At 45.3% G+C, this 12452-nt stretch overlaps 1 protein-coding gene across 10 annotated transcripts in view; it reads right to left on the bottom strand.

Moving 5' to 3' along the window:
* The window catches only part of LOC106508654 (uncharacterized), a 239023-nt gene that overhangs the window by 141551 nt on the left and 85020 nt on the right, over nt 1–12452 (bottom strand). For 9 of the 10 annotated variants that reach the window (XR_014831614.1, XR_014831613.1, XR_014831611.1 and 6 more), the window contains one exon: nt 7948–8020. The gene's annotated coding sequence lies outside the window, so the exon portion shown is untranslated. Of the gene's footprint in view, nt 1–7947; nt 8021–10555; nt 10623–12452 lie in introns of all 10 variants that reach the window. The other variant, XR_014831615.1, reaches the window with a different exon arrangement.

The following is a 12452-nucleotide window of genomic DNA, read 5'->3' as shown; positions in this document are numbered from 1 at the left end:
TTCTGCATTTTTTTTTCAGTTTGCTTTTTCTCCTTGATTTATTGTTGTATTATTCTATTTTTAAACCAAGACATACTTTCCCATCAGACTCTTTAATGTAACTCATATGAAAATTAGTGATGGGTGGACCTGAGACGGTGCAGGCGTTGGATCCAGTAGGAACTTGGGAACAAAGTGCTGATGCTTATCTGAATCCACACCAGGAGCTGTGGTTCTAGGGGGGCAGAGGAAGGAGAAGAAACAAGCCTCTCTTTTCCTCCCTCACCCACCAATCCGGGGCTCAGCAGTGTGGACTCCTGCTCCTTCTCCTTGAACTTGTAATGAAAGGTGTTCTGAGTCCCAGTCTGCCTCTTTTTCAATGTGGAGACACGAGCATTCCAGTAAGGATCATGGGATCCCCGACACAGGAAGGGAGAAAGCCAGTCTGATCCCATTTAACACACCTGCCTCGGGGACTGGTCCATTCAAGCTGGATAGCAGAGCAAGATAATAGGATGGGCTAGGATCATCTCAACCCTCTTTGAAGCTCTTCCACATCTCAGGGACACCTCGTCACCCAGGCCAGAGAGACCCGGGCTGTGATCCCTGCTAGCCCTGTGGCCGGGGGTCAACCTCTTAATGACACATGCCTCAGTTAGGATCTGAATGAAACACTTTTCCCATAGGGCTGTAAAAATTAGAGCAATGGTTTGTCAGAGAAAGAGCAGGTGCACGGTAGAGTGGTAGCTGGTCTTGCGATTCAAAGACTTGTTCCTATCTCCCCCTTCAATCTGAATGCATCTCCTCTTCCCCCAATGCCCAGCTGAGCGTTTGTCACAGCCTCCCTTTTATTTTGTCATGTGTCTTATGGGCCTCTCCTCTCTCAGCCCAAATTGGAGAGGTTATGAAGGATAAGGACCATATGCCATGCGGACTGGCAGTTAAAAATACAGACTTTGAGACCCATAGCCTGTCTCCGCTGCTTTTGAATGAGCTCATTCATCTATTCAACACAGATGACGGAGTTCTTGTAAGTGCTGAGGATTCAGCAGAGAGCAGCACAAGCCCGGTTCCTTCAGCAGGCATTTCTGGTCCTCCCCATCTTGTTTCAGACTCAGGTGTCGCAGATATTTCAAGCTCAAATTGGCCTCACGTTGGCAGCATCCCACCTAAAAGGTGCACCGCCTGACATTCTGCTCCCTGGCCCAAGGAATGTCCTGACGTCCAAAGGGTCTATTTGACCTTATGCAAATGCAGTCCAGGAGTGTGGGCTATGCACCTCAGGAGCTACCCTCACCCGTTGGGAAACAAAGCCAGTTTTTGTTTCCCAACAAAATCCTGCGACCTTCATGTAGACAACTCTGGGAGACATCTGACACTTCCTAGATGCCCTAGGAGAATTCAGCCCCTGATGCCTACGGTAGTGACCTTGATAGTACCCCCTCCTATTGACTTTTCCTCCATTCCACTCCCACTCTCCCTGCTCCCTCACTGCCACTTTCTCCCAAATAAACCACCTGCATCTGAATCCTTGTCAGGCTCTGCTTTCAGAAGAACTAAAGCTGGAGTTCCCATTGTGGCTCAACCATAAAGAATCCAACTAGTATCCACGAGAACATGGGTTCAATCCCTGGCCTCACTCAGTGGGTTAAGGATCCAGCATTGCCGTGAGTTGTGGCCTAGGTCACAGACATGGCTTGGATCTGGTGTTGCTGTGGCTGTGGTGTAGGCCAGCAGCTGCAGCCCCAATTTGACACCTAGCCTGGGAACTTCCATATGCTGCAGCTGCAGCCCTAAAAAGACAAAAAAAAAAAAAAAAGAACCAAAGCTAAGACAATTTCTGCTCTCATAGAGTTTATAATTCAATGAGTATAGAGAGACAATAAACACATTAATAAGCAAAAAAGAAATCAGCATTGCACAAAGGATTAAAATAGGCTGATGTAACAGAGAATGATGAAGGGTCTACTTCATGATGGGTGGTCAGAAAAGGTCTCTCCAAAGCCATAAGAAAGTGCCAACTTTGTGACATCCTGGGAGAAGAGCATCCATGGCAGCCAAACAGCTGGGAGAAAGGCCCTGAAATGACGATGACCATGGCACAGTCTAAACACCTGAAGAAGGTCAAGATGGTTGAAGAATGTGGATGGAAAAGAGGATGGTCCAACATGGTCAGACAGGGAAATAGAGCCAAATCAAGAAGGTGCTGGAAACATCAGGACAAAGATTTTAAATCTTATTCTGAGTATGTCAGGAGCCACTGGAGGGTAGTAAGCAAGCTAGTGCAATGTGATCTGATTTACACGAATTAACCTCTTTGAATCTCAGTTTGTTCCTCTGCAGTTATCCATAACACTGGGGGTAATGAGGATTTAATGAAAGCACAAAGTGCTCAGTACAAAGCCTGAAATATATCCACTCCCATACCTATGTTTACTATAATTATTATTTCTATTCTGTGTCCACAGATTACTCTACAGAGCATCCCCTCCCAATAGTCATTTACTATATACTAGGTGGTTTAGAATATGAACAACAGTCAAAGAAATTAGCTCATGAGAGACGGCTATAGGGTTCCATGGATTCAGATCCCAACTCTGCCACTTAGGAATAAGTCACCCCCTCTCTTTGAAGACTCACTTCTTCTGCAAAAGAGGGAAAATGATATCTATCCCATGGGACTATTGGGAGCTAATGCATCTAACAAATGAGGCAGACATGGCATCTGTTGGGGGGATTGAAGGGGGGTGCATGGTGTTTGAAGAATAATGTTGGATTTTGCAAAACTCCATATAAAATAGTCAAAGAAACTAGATGGCAAAAGCCAAAACCCATGGACAACATTTACAACCAAACTAACTAAAGTGAATGTTCACAAACCCTAAAGCACCACAGCCATAAGACCTGCATGTTACTGACATCTGTGAGAGAGAAAGTAGTTGGAAGTAACAAGGCATCTATGGACCTGAGTACAGAAGAAACCCCCAAATAGCCTAGAGGCATTCATGAGAAAGTACAACAGGCCTGTCTGAAAACAGCAGTTGAAACTGGTAATGGGCCTAATCTATTAAGAGGTGAGTGCTATCAGTAAGGCTTGAAGAGACTGGTGTAGTTCAGTCCCTACAAACTCTTAAAATGGACCCATAGGGCTCCCTTCTAAGACAGGACCCCAAGCCAAGGAGAAACTATTGAGTATGGAATAAAAATTAAAGAGAAAAAGGAAAACATAGACAAAGTACTATCTTTACTTAAAAGTAAAGATAAAATGGGAGATGGGAACAGAGCCAGGAAATCTCAAAAAACTGTTATATTTTTTAACTTTACATGAAAATAACAGAAGAGGAAACTGTGAAGTTATCAAGGCTTCCTAAACCAACTTTATTTCTAGAACTTCAGGAAAATTAAATTAACAGAAAAATAATTAATATAACAAGTTTCAAAAACAAATTCCTTATGAAGTTACTGTAAGGAAAAAATATTAAAGAATATAAAAATGTTTCTACAGGTAAGAGCACACCAGAAAAATCCTTTTAAAAGTAGATTTAAAAATTCTATATTACTTCAAAATAAATAAGACATTAAAAACAAAGTAAATCAAAAATTTAAAATCTTAGGAGTTCCCATTGTAGCACAGCAGAAATGAATCCAACTAGGAACCATGAGGTTGTGGGTTCAATCCCTGGCCTCGCTCAGTGAGTTAAGGATCCTGTGTTGCTGTGAGCTGTGGTGTAGTTTGCAGATGCAGCTCGGATCTGGCGTTGCTGTGGCTCTGGCGTAGGCCAGCAGCTACAGCTCCGATTCAACCCCTAGCCTGAGAACCAACCTCCATATGCCATGGGTGTGGCCCTTAAAAGGACAAAAGACGAAAGACAAAAAAAAAAATTTAAAACCTTAGAAATCAGACGAGAGAATCCAACACAAAGTTAGAAATAAAGAAAAAAATAATTTTTTAAAGAGGAAGGAAACACAAGTGCAGACAAAACAACAAATAATGCCTTAAGAGAAATACAATATGAAAAAGATATTTTTAAATAAAAAGATTTAGATCCAACATACAGACAAAAAATTTCCTGGAAGAAAACCAAAGAGAACAAAACCAATAAAATCTATGGTTTGAGAAAACTTCCTAAGCTAAAAAGATTTAAAACTGCCTATTGAATGAGGAACCATGCACCTGAGAATTTACTGACCCAACATGACCAATACCAAGTTATATTTTGTTAAAATTACTAAACTTTAAGGAAAAAGAAAAAAAAATCCTTTGGGCAACTAGGGGGAAAAAGATTGTGATTCATAAGGGAAAGAAAATGTGATTTTCATCAGACTTTTTGACACCAATGCTTTATGCCAGAAGACATAGGGAAGAAAAAGTGAGCCAAGGATTTTATATCCAGCAAAACTAACCTTCATATATAAATGGTTCTTTGTTCTGACAATGTGGCTATAGTACAGCCATTTTTTAATGAGGAAAAATAGAGCTAATATATGAAAAAACACCCGTTTTCTGTCATTTTAGTCAGTGGTGGTAGCATTGATATTGTTATTTTAAGATCACTATATATATAAAGTGGGACAAAGCAATGAGTAATTTATCGATTCTAATCTGACCATCTCCTGTGTCCTTAAGAACTAAGAGCCTCAGTGTAGAAGAAAGCAGATATAAATATAACATGGAAGAGATTAATTAAAATCTCTGAAGTCCTGAATTTGAATTTAAAACACCAGTATAAACTCACAAGATATTTGCGTATGTGTGTGCATCTACATACATATGTGCATACACATGTTTTATTGAAAGAGGCCCAGAAACAGTAACCATCCCGGTAGCTATGAATAACCTTAGCACCCAGATGACAGTTTTAAGTATTACATCCTATTAGCAGAAACCAGTGCTCCTTGGAGAAATGGCTGATTTCAAATCTGGAACTGGAAATATACAAAACAATCCTGGAATATCTTGACATGTCACAGCTTCAACCTATCAAAGACTGCTGAAGTTGTATCAAAAGAAACCAGAAGCCATTGTGAAGAGACTCCCACTTGCAAAAGATAAGACAATTTAAGCTTCAGCAAGACTAAAAGTGGTAATGTACTGAAATCCATCAAATATGTTTAAATCCATGATTTTATAATTAGATATTTAAGAGAAATAAGCCACTGTTGGGTGGCTGCTACGGCACAGGTTCCATCCCTGGCCCGGGAACTTCCACATTCCATGAGCGTGGCCCAAAAAAATCACAACAAAACACAAAAACTGAGCTGGTTGATGGACCTAGAGATTATTATATCTCTTTCTCATAAAGAGGAAGACAAACACTATATGATACCATCTATATGTGGAATCAAAATAGGATACTTATTTACAAAACAGAAGCAAACTCAGAGACATAGAAAACAAACTTATGGTTACCAAAGGGAAAAGAGGATAGGGGAGGGATCAATTAGGAGTTTGAGATTAGTAGATACAAACCACTACATATAAAATAGAACTATATAGCACAGGGAACTATATTCAATATCATATATATGTATAAAACTGAATCACTTTGCCATATACCAGAAAATAATAAAACAAAAAACTGAACAAACAGGAGTTCCCATTGTGGCACAGCAGAAACGAAATCCGACTAGTATCCATGAGGATGCGGGTTCGATCCCTGGCCTCACTTAGTGGATGGGGGAATCTGGCATTGCCAGAGGGTTATGATCTGGTGTTGCTATGAGCTATGGTGTAGGTCGCAGATGCAGCTCAGATGCCACGTTGCTGTGGCTATGGTGTAAGTGGGCAGCTACAGCTCTGATTCGACCCCTAGCCTGGGAACTTTCACATGCCAAAAAACTAATTGGTTCCTTTCGGAGGATGATAGAGATCCAATTTATTACCTTGAAAACTTGGTAAATAATAGGAAGCAATCAAGTGTTGTTTCTCCTAATTACACCCGCCAATATAAGTAACCCAACAGTAAATCAGGGGAAGCAAGTCCTCAAAAACTATCGCAGGCAATATGCAAGAGCAATGTGACTGTACTAGGTGGTGTCACCATTTTTGCAACCTCCAGTGAATTAACAGTTGTAGCAATGAGCAGCAATAACTGCCAACATCACAAAAAAGCAAAAACAGCCATTATAGCTCCTGATTTAAAGTACACACCATCACCTGTAGTCCTGCCAAAGAGATTAAACCTGTGTCTGATCAGGCCTCCACCAGCTCCCAATTCATAGGAAATACAGGGAACAGAGGAACATGTTCAACTGTACAAACAGAATGCAAACATCACAGTCCCTAGTGCTGGGGATTATACAGGTTAGCTGATATGGGTTCTTGAACACAAAAATTAAAGGGGGGGTATAGGGGAACCTCTAGATTAAAAGAAACTCAAAGGGGCAACCAAGTTTTTAATAAATGAATAAAACTAAACTACAATGTCTAGAATTACACATCTGGGTGATAAAACCACAAAGGAAAAATGAGAAGAGATTAAATCTCTTCTCATTTTAGGATCTTATGAAAGTCAAGATACCTTTGGGGGGGGGTTGGTTTCAGGGCAGGGCATGTGGAGGGGCTCCTGGGAGGCTGGCAAAGCTCTGTCTTGAGCAAGACATATTTGTAAGAGAGTTCACTTGATAATTCACTAGGATATACATTTGGTTTGTGGGATTCATCTTTATCTGTATTTTAGCTTACAATTTTTAAGTTTTAAAAAGAAGAGGCAGAGAATCTGTTTATTCCTACTGGCCAAATGGATGACTGATAGATTGAATGACTGGATGAATAAGTGAGTTGCTCGAGAGTGGGGACCTCATCTGCCTTTGGGCACTGCTGCATCCCCAGAACCAGCACAGTGCCTGGCAAAGAGTAGGTGCTCAAGGAGTAGGTACAAGCTGAAGGTTGGACAGCTATGGCTTCAGTGCACTTTAGCAGCACAGGTGAGCATCTCATTTATTCTCCCAACATTCCCCATTTGGAATCCCCATGTTTTCTGTCCTCTGGATTTTAACTTCGCTGGCAACACAAACTGTCTTCCTTCTTTCCCTCCAAATCCACCCACCTCAATTTCTCTAGAGGCTCTCCTCCACTAGTCCAGAGCACCCGGAGCTCCCTCCCGTCTGAACCTTGAATTCCAGCTATAGGTAGTCCTTATCTCTCACGTGGCACCAAAGCCATCCTCATAGCCTTCCTGCATCCAACTCAGCTGCCAAATCTGACATCCAGGGTCCATCACAATCTGACCTCTGCTGCCCTCCACCACTTTGCCTTCCACCACTGCCCTCCCGTAGCCAGCTCCTCAGATGCACCGTGCTCCTCCCATTAGGTCTGCCCAATGTTGCACACGTGGTCCCCCTGCCTGGGACCTCTTTCTCTACTAGTGAATTCCTTTAAGATTTAACTCCTCTAGAAACCTTCTTTGGAGTCTCTCTCTGTAGACCTCAGGCTAAGGCGCTCCTCTGTATTCCTTGGTATCTTTCCTAAGACTTATACTATAGGGTGATGGTCTGCCCACAAGGCTGCCTCCCTTGGCAGTCTTGGAGCTCCTTGCAGTCCGACTGGATCATTTGTCCCTGTGTCCCCAACAGAGCACCTCAAACCTCCATCCTCCAAGCCCCCTTAACTATCCTTTTCCAATGTCCCGTGTTGAAACACCATGAGACACTGTCAGAGCGGTGCTCTCCCTTGCTCCATCGGTTTAACAGACTCAGTTTCCCTGCTGGTCTTTGCAGGAACTTCAGAAGAACTTAGGGCCATGTCTGGTACTAGCAGGTACTTGGGGAAATGTTCGAGGAAGGAGGGAGAAAAGGAAGGGAGGAGAGGGTGGGAGAAAGGAAGAGACGAGGGGTTGTGAAAGCAGATCGAGTGTTGTTGGTCCGTGACGAATAACAGATCAAAATTTGGCACTTTGTTATTATTAATGATTTTTCAAAAAGGCACAGAGAAGGGTGGTTTGGGTTGACAAATATGCATTTACTCACTTGAACGTGGAGACAGCCAACCTCTCCCAGCTTCATCTGTTATTTCAGAGGCAGAAAAATTAACTCGCGTATCCTGAAAAGAAATGGAAGTGTATCTGAGAAAATACCCTTCTTTTATTCATCCACTCAGACACACACGCACACACGCACACGCACAAATCCCTTCTCCCTTTGGTAGTATAGTCTCTGACTTTTTAAAAATGGTTGTTCCTTTCTGCTTGAAAGGCTGTATTCGCTATTCAGGGAATACTAGCCCTTTCCTTGGACTCAACAAAGTATTTTATCCATTAAAATCTAACCAGGGTGTAGTAACCATAAAATCCAGCCACTCTATTAGGAAGACGGATATCCTCAAAGATTTATGTCTGGCCGTCTCAAAGAAAATGTGTAAGATGGAGTTTTCTCAGAGATTTCCTGGCTGCACTCCACCCCACACAGAATTTCTGTTTGTATAAACCTCAGATCAAAACTCAGGAAGGGTTAAGGGAAACCTTTCTGAACCACAGGTTATGTCTGCTCACCATCCTCGGCGGACCGTTTGGCATGAATTAACCAGTCCCTAACCAGCCCACAACTGGTGCTGGGATGGAATTAACCAGCCTCTCCGGTCCAAAGGGTCAGACCATTGGGCATCTCAGATTCCACCCCGATCGGGGCTGAGGGTCTGTTCAAAGTCATTTGCATGTCTCTCGGATTGTGGCGAGAGATAATGAAAACACACCACAGGGTTCGTCTCCAGGATATGGTGGAGACCACTGGAAACATCAGAATTCGGGAAGGGGTGGAGAAGGGGGTGTGACTATTTTGAATGAACCTGAAAGAAAATACTTCCCGAACCTTCTTTCAGAAGGCGTTTTCAGTTCCAATTTTTCAGAAGGTTGGAAAAAGTTAAGCAAACGAGAACTATAGACACTTGTTTATAGAAGGTTTTTCTCTTTAATTGCTGTTTTTGTTTCATGAAAGAAAAGTCCCATAAAATAAAAGCTGATTTCTGGTTCAGCGAGGCAGCGAAACTCCTGAGAACGCCCCAGAAAGGCTGACTTGACTCTGGCCAGCCCAGGAGTCCTGACGATTTGAGCGTCTATATATTTCCGCAGCAAGGTATGTGCTTTTCCCACCCTCCACCCTAAAGGTCTCTCCATACATTTGAGACAGTTTTGAAAATCTGAACTGTGGGACCGTCTGGTCGCTGGCGAGCATTCCAGACAAGTGGTTTTCTAAGAAGCCAAGTTCTGGTTTGACTCTTTGATTGGAAAAGTATCTATTTCACTAAGGGTGATAGGCCCCTGGATGCATTCTCACCAAAAAACCCATAAACCAATACTTGAAATGCCAGCAGTGAGTTGTAGGGAATTCTTTTGGTTTGCCTTCAAGGACACAAAACATCACAAAGGTCTTCTCTTTGGCAGAGTGGGGCCTGGCATGAGCATTGGCTCGGGGTGTGTGTGGAAAGACACAGACGTGGGAGTCAACAGAGCTGGGTTCGAATCCGGACTCTGCCACCGGCAAGCCGGTCTGGCCTCAGGCAGGCCTTCACTTCTCCTGAGTACGACTCCTCCTCTGTAAAACCGGGGCACTGCCCTCAGTCTCAGGGAGGCAGCTGGGGCTCAGGGAGATGACATTTACACGAGTCTGCCCACCAGGCTTGGGATGCAGCAGGGGCTTAATAAGCACTGGTTTGAAATCCACCACCCCACCATCCCAGTAGAGTGGTGAAGACACAGCATCTCTCTGAGGTCATGGAATCCCTCCCAAGACCTCCGCCTGGGGTCTTCGAAGAAAACAGTTTTCCACCTGCTCATTTTTTTTCTTCTTTTTAGGGCCATACCCACAGCATATGGAGGTTCCCAGGCTAGGGCTTGAATCGGAGCTGTAGCTGCCAGCCTACACCACAGCTCACGGCAATGCCACATCCAGGCCGTATCTGTGACCTACACCACAGCTCATGGCAATGCCAGATCCTTAACCCACTGAGCGAGGCCAGGGATCGAACCTGCATCCTCATGGATGATAGTCAGGTTCATTCCCGTGGAGCCACGATGGGAACTCCTCCACCTGCTCTTGTTAATCCAACTAACAGAGTCACGGACCCTGGGGCTGGTAGAAGGCCCCCAGCAGGAGAGTCTAAAGATGCAGAGGAAGTATTTCCCTTTGGAGCTGGTGCCAACAAGAGGTTGACCAAAAAATGCATAGGAAGTATCTGCTAATAACTCACTTGGACAACCACGGATAGAGAGTAAGATTCACCAAGCCGCATGCCTTCCAGGCCAGGCAGGTAGCAGAACAGTGTCCATAACAGCTAGAGAGCCCAGGCCCCTTCTGAAGGCAGCTGCCAGCACCAGGGAAGTGCTGTCACCCAGGAACGTGAGTCGGTATGGCCAGATTTCTCATTCTTCCAAAGACAGAAATCTGGATTTGTATGTAAAGGCTCCTAATTTTTTAATATTGACAGTTTCATTGTTGTTGTTGTTTAAGAATTTAAGCCTCGTCTACAGGCCACACGCATGGGGAGAGATGGCTGTGGTTTGAGGGCTTCATCACGAAGGTGGGGCTCCTGCCAGGCCTTGAATGGGGAGTGGAATTTATATTTGCCTATTTGGGTGTTTACCATGTGTGGATGCTTCTTGGGAGGTGGTGTGGCTTGGTGGTTATGGACGTGGTGTCTGATTCCTCATCTGCAAAGTTAGAAAAAGGAAGTTATTCGGAGAGCCCCCGTGAGGGTCAAGTGAGATCAAGCGCCTCAGATTCTGCACAGTCAGCAGCTTGGTCGCATTGGCCACTGTTATCCCGGTCATCACCACAGCATCATCGCTGCTATGGTCACTGAGCGCAGGGACTGATGACGTATACAGCTCTGTCGCCCTCCACCCCTAGCGCCTGTGACTTGGAGAGCCCACGCTTGCCCCCACCTTGACACAATGGCCCTGAGAAACGGACAATAACATTGTTACCCCCATTTTGCAGTGGAGGAAACTGAGGCAGCCATGAAGGTTACACAGAGAGTCAATGGAGAAGAGACAGGAACCGGCTCTCCCTGGCTCCACAGCTCACCCTCCATCCCCTCCACCCACACACGCAGGACCCGCACCATGGAATGGGTCCTGGATTCCAGGATCCCGCGTCCCTTAAGCTTCTTGTGGGTTTGTCTCATGTACGCCCACAACACACCGTCTTTCCCCTACCCTGCCGCACCCTCCAACCCCACCAAAGGCTCCTTTGAACTGGGTTGCAAGGCTCATCCACAAAGCCCGGAAAGCATCTTGGACACAGAACAGAGTTTCACGGTGTTCCTTATAAAAGCACAACCTGACATGTGGCTATTGTGTCAACGATCCCTCTAGTCTCAATTGCCAGAAACCCAGAACAGCTTAAAACAAAAAGAAACTGGCTCCAGGTCTGCGGAAGCCTCCTTTCGGGCCGTGTCTACACACGGCTCACTCTGTTTTTATTAACTTGGCCTGAGGCTCTCCACCCACAGGTCCGGGGCAGGTCTTCTAAGAGCGGGCCCAGCTCTCTGCAGGAGCCCCTGGGGATGGAACCCCGGGGCTGTGGGGTCAGGGACCGTGGGCAGTCCAAACTGGGGCAGCGCTCTTAGCCCACAAGCGTCCCAGACACGGATGTTTTGGTCTCATCTTGAAGCCATTTCCAGCCAAGGTGGGGCTCTGAGGGCCAGGTGCCAGCCCCGGACACTCATCCTCAGCCACGTTCACTGGACAGACACAGCGCTCACGGCGTGCCAGGAGCGCCGGGTTTCGGTAGCATCTGTACAGAGTCTTCGCATCCCCTGGGCCTTTGGCCACCTGCTTTACTCCGATTCACATATGCACAGTCAGGGAGGGGGAGAAGCATCTGGAACATGTCCAAACAGGGCTGCCCTCCCAACCCAGCAGCAGGGACTGGCCCTGTCAGGGTAACTCTACCATTTAAGAGGAGCTTCCAGTTCCCTCTGTTCCCGTAACAATCTCAACTCGGGCTCAGATGAAGACACAGTGGTCTTTCCCATGGCCACAGGAAAAGGAGACCGCTTTGGCCTTTCTGTTTGGTTTTTTTTTTTTTTTTTTTTTTTTACTTTTTAGGGCTGCACCTGTGGCATATGGAGGCTCCCAGGCTAGGGGTCTAATCGGAGCTGTAGCCGCCGGCCTACACCACAGCAAACAGCAGCACGGGATCCGAGCCGCATCTGTGACCTACACCACAGCTCACGGCAACGCCAGATCCTTAACCCACTGAGCGAGGTGAGGGATGGAACCCACGTCCTCGTGGATGCTAGTCAGGTTCGCTAACCGCTGAGCCAGGACGGGAACTCCTGGCTTTGGACTTTTCCAGAGACTGCGGCTCTCCGGACCTGACAGCATGTGCTTTCTGCTCTTGAGCGACTCTCTTTAAGATCCTAATCTTCACGTAAGACAGGAGATGTTAAGAACTCGGGCTCTGGAAGTAAATAAGCCTCAATTCACATCTTATTGGTGTGACTGGGGTGAAGCCCTTAATCTCAGCCTCCGTTT

Source organism: Sus scrofa, chromosome 16 (genome assembly GCF_054392235.1).
Source record: "Sus scrofa isolate SSC_HxYL_T2T_F1_AM1 chromosome 16, Sscrofa_HxYL_maternal_Yorkshire_Landrace_v2.0, whole genome shotgun sequence".
In the NCBI taxonomy this organism is placed as follows: Eukaryota; Metazoa; Chordata; class Mammalia; order Artiodactyla; family Suidae; genus Sus; species Sus scrofa.
This window is presented reverse-complemented; position numbering and strand designations above follow the sequence as displayed.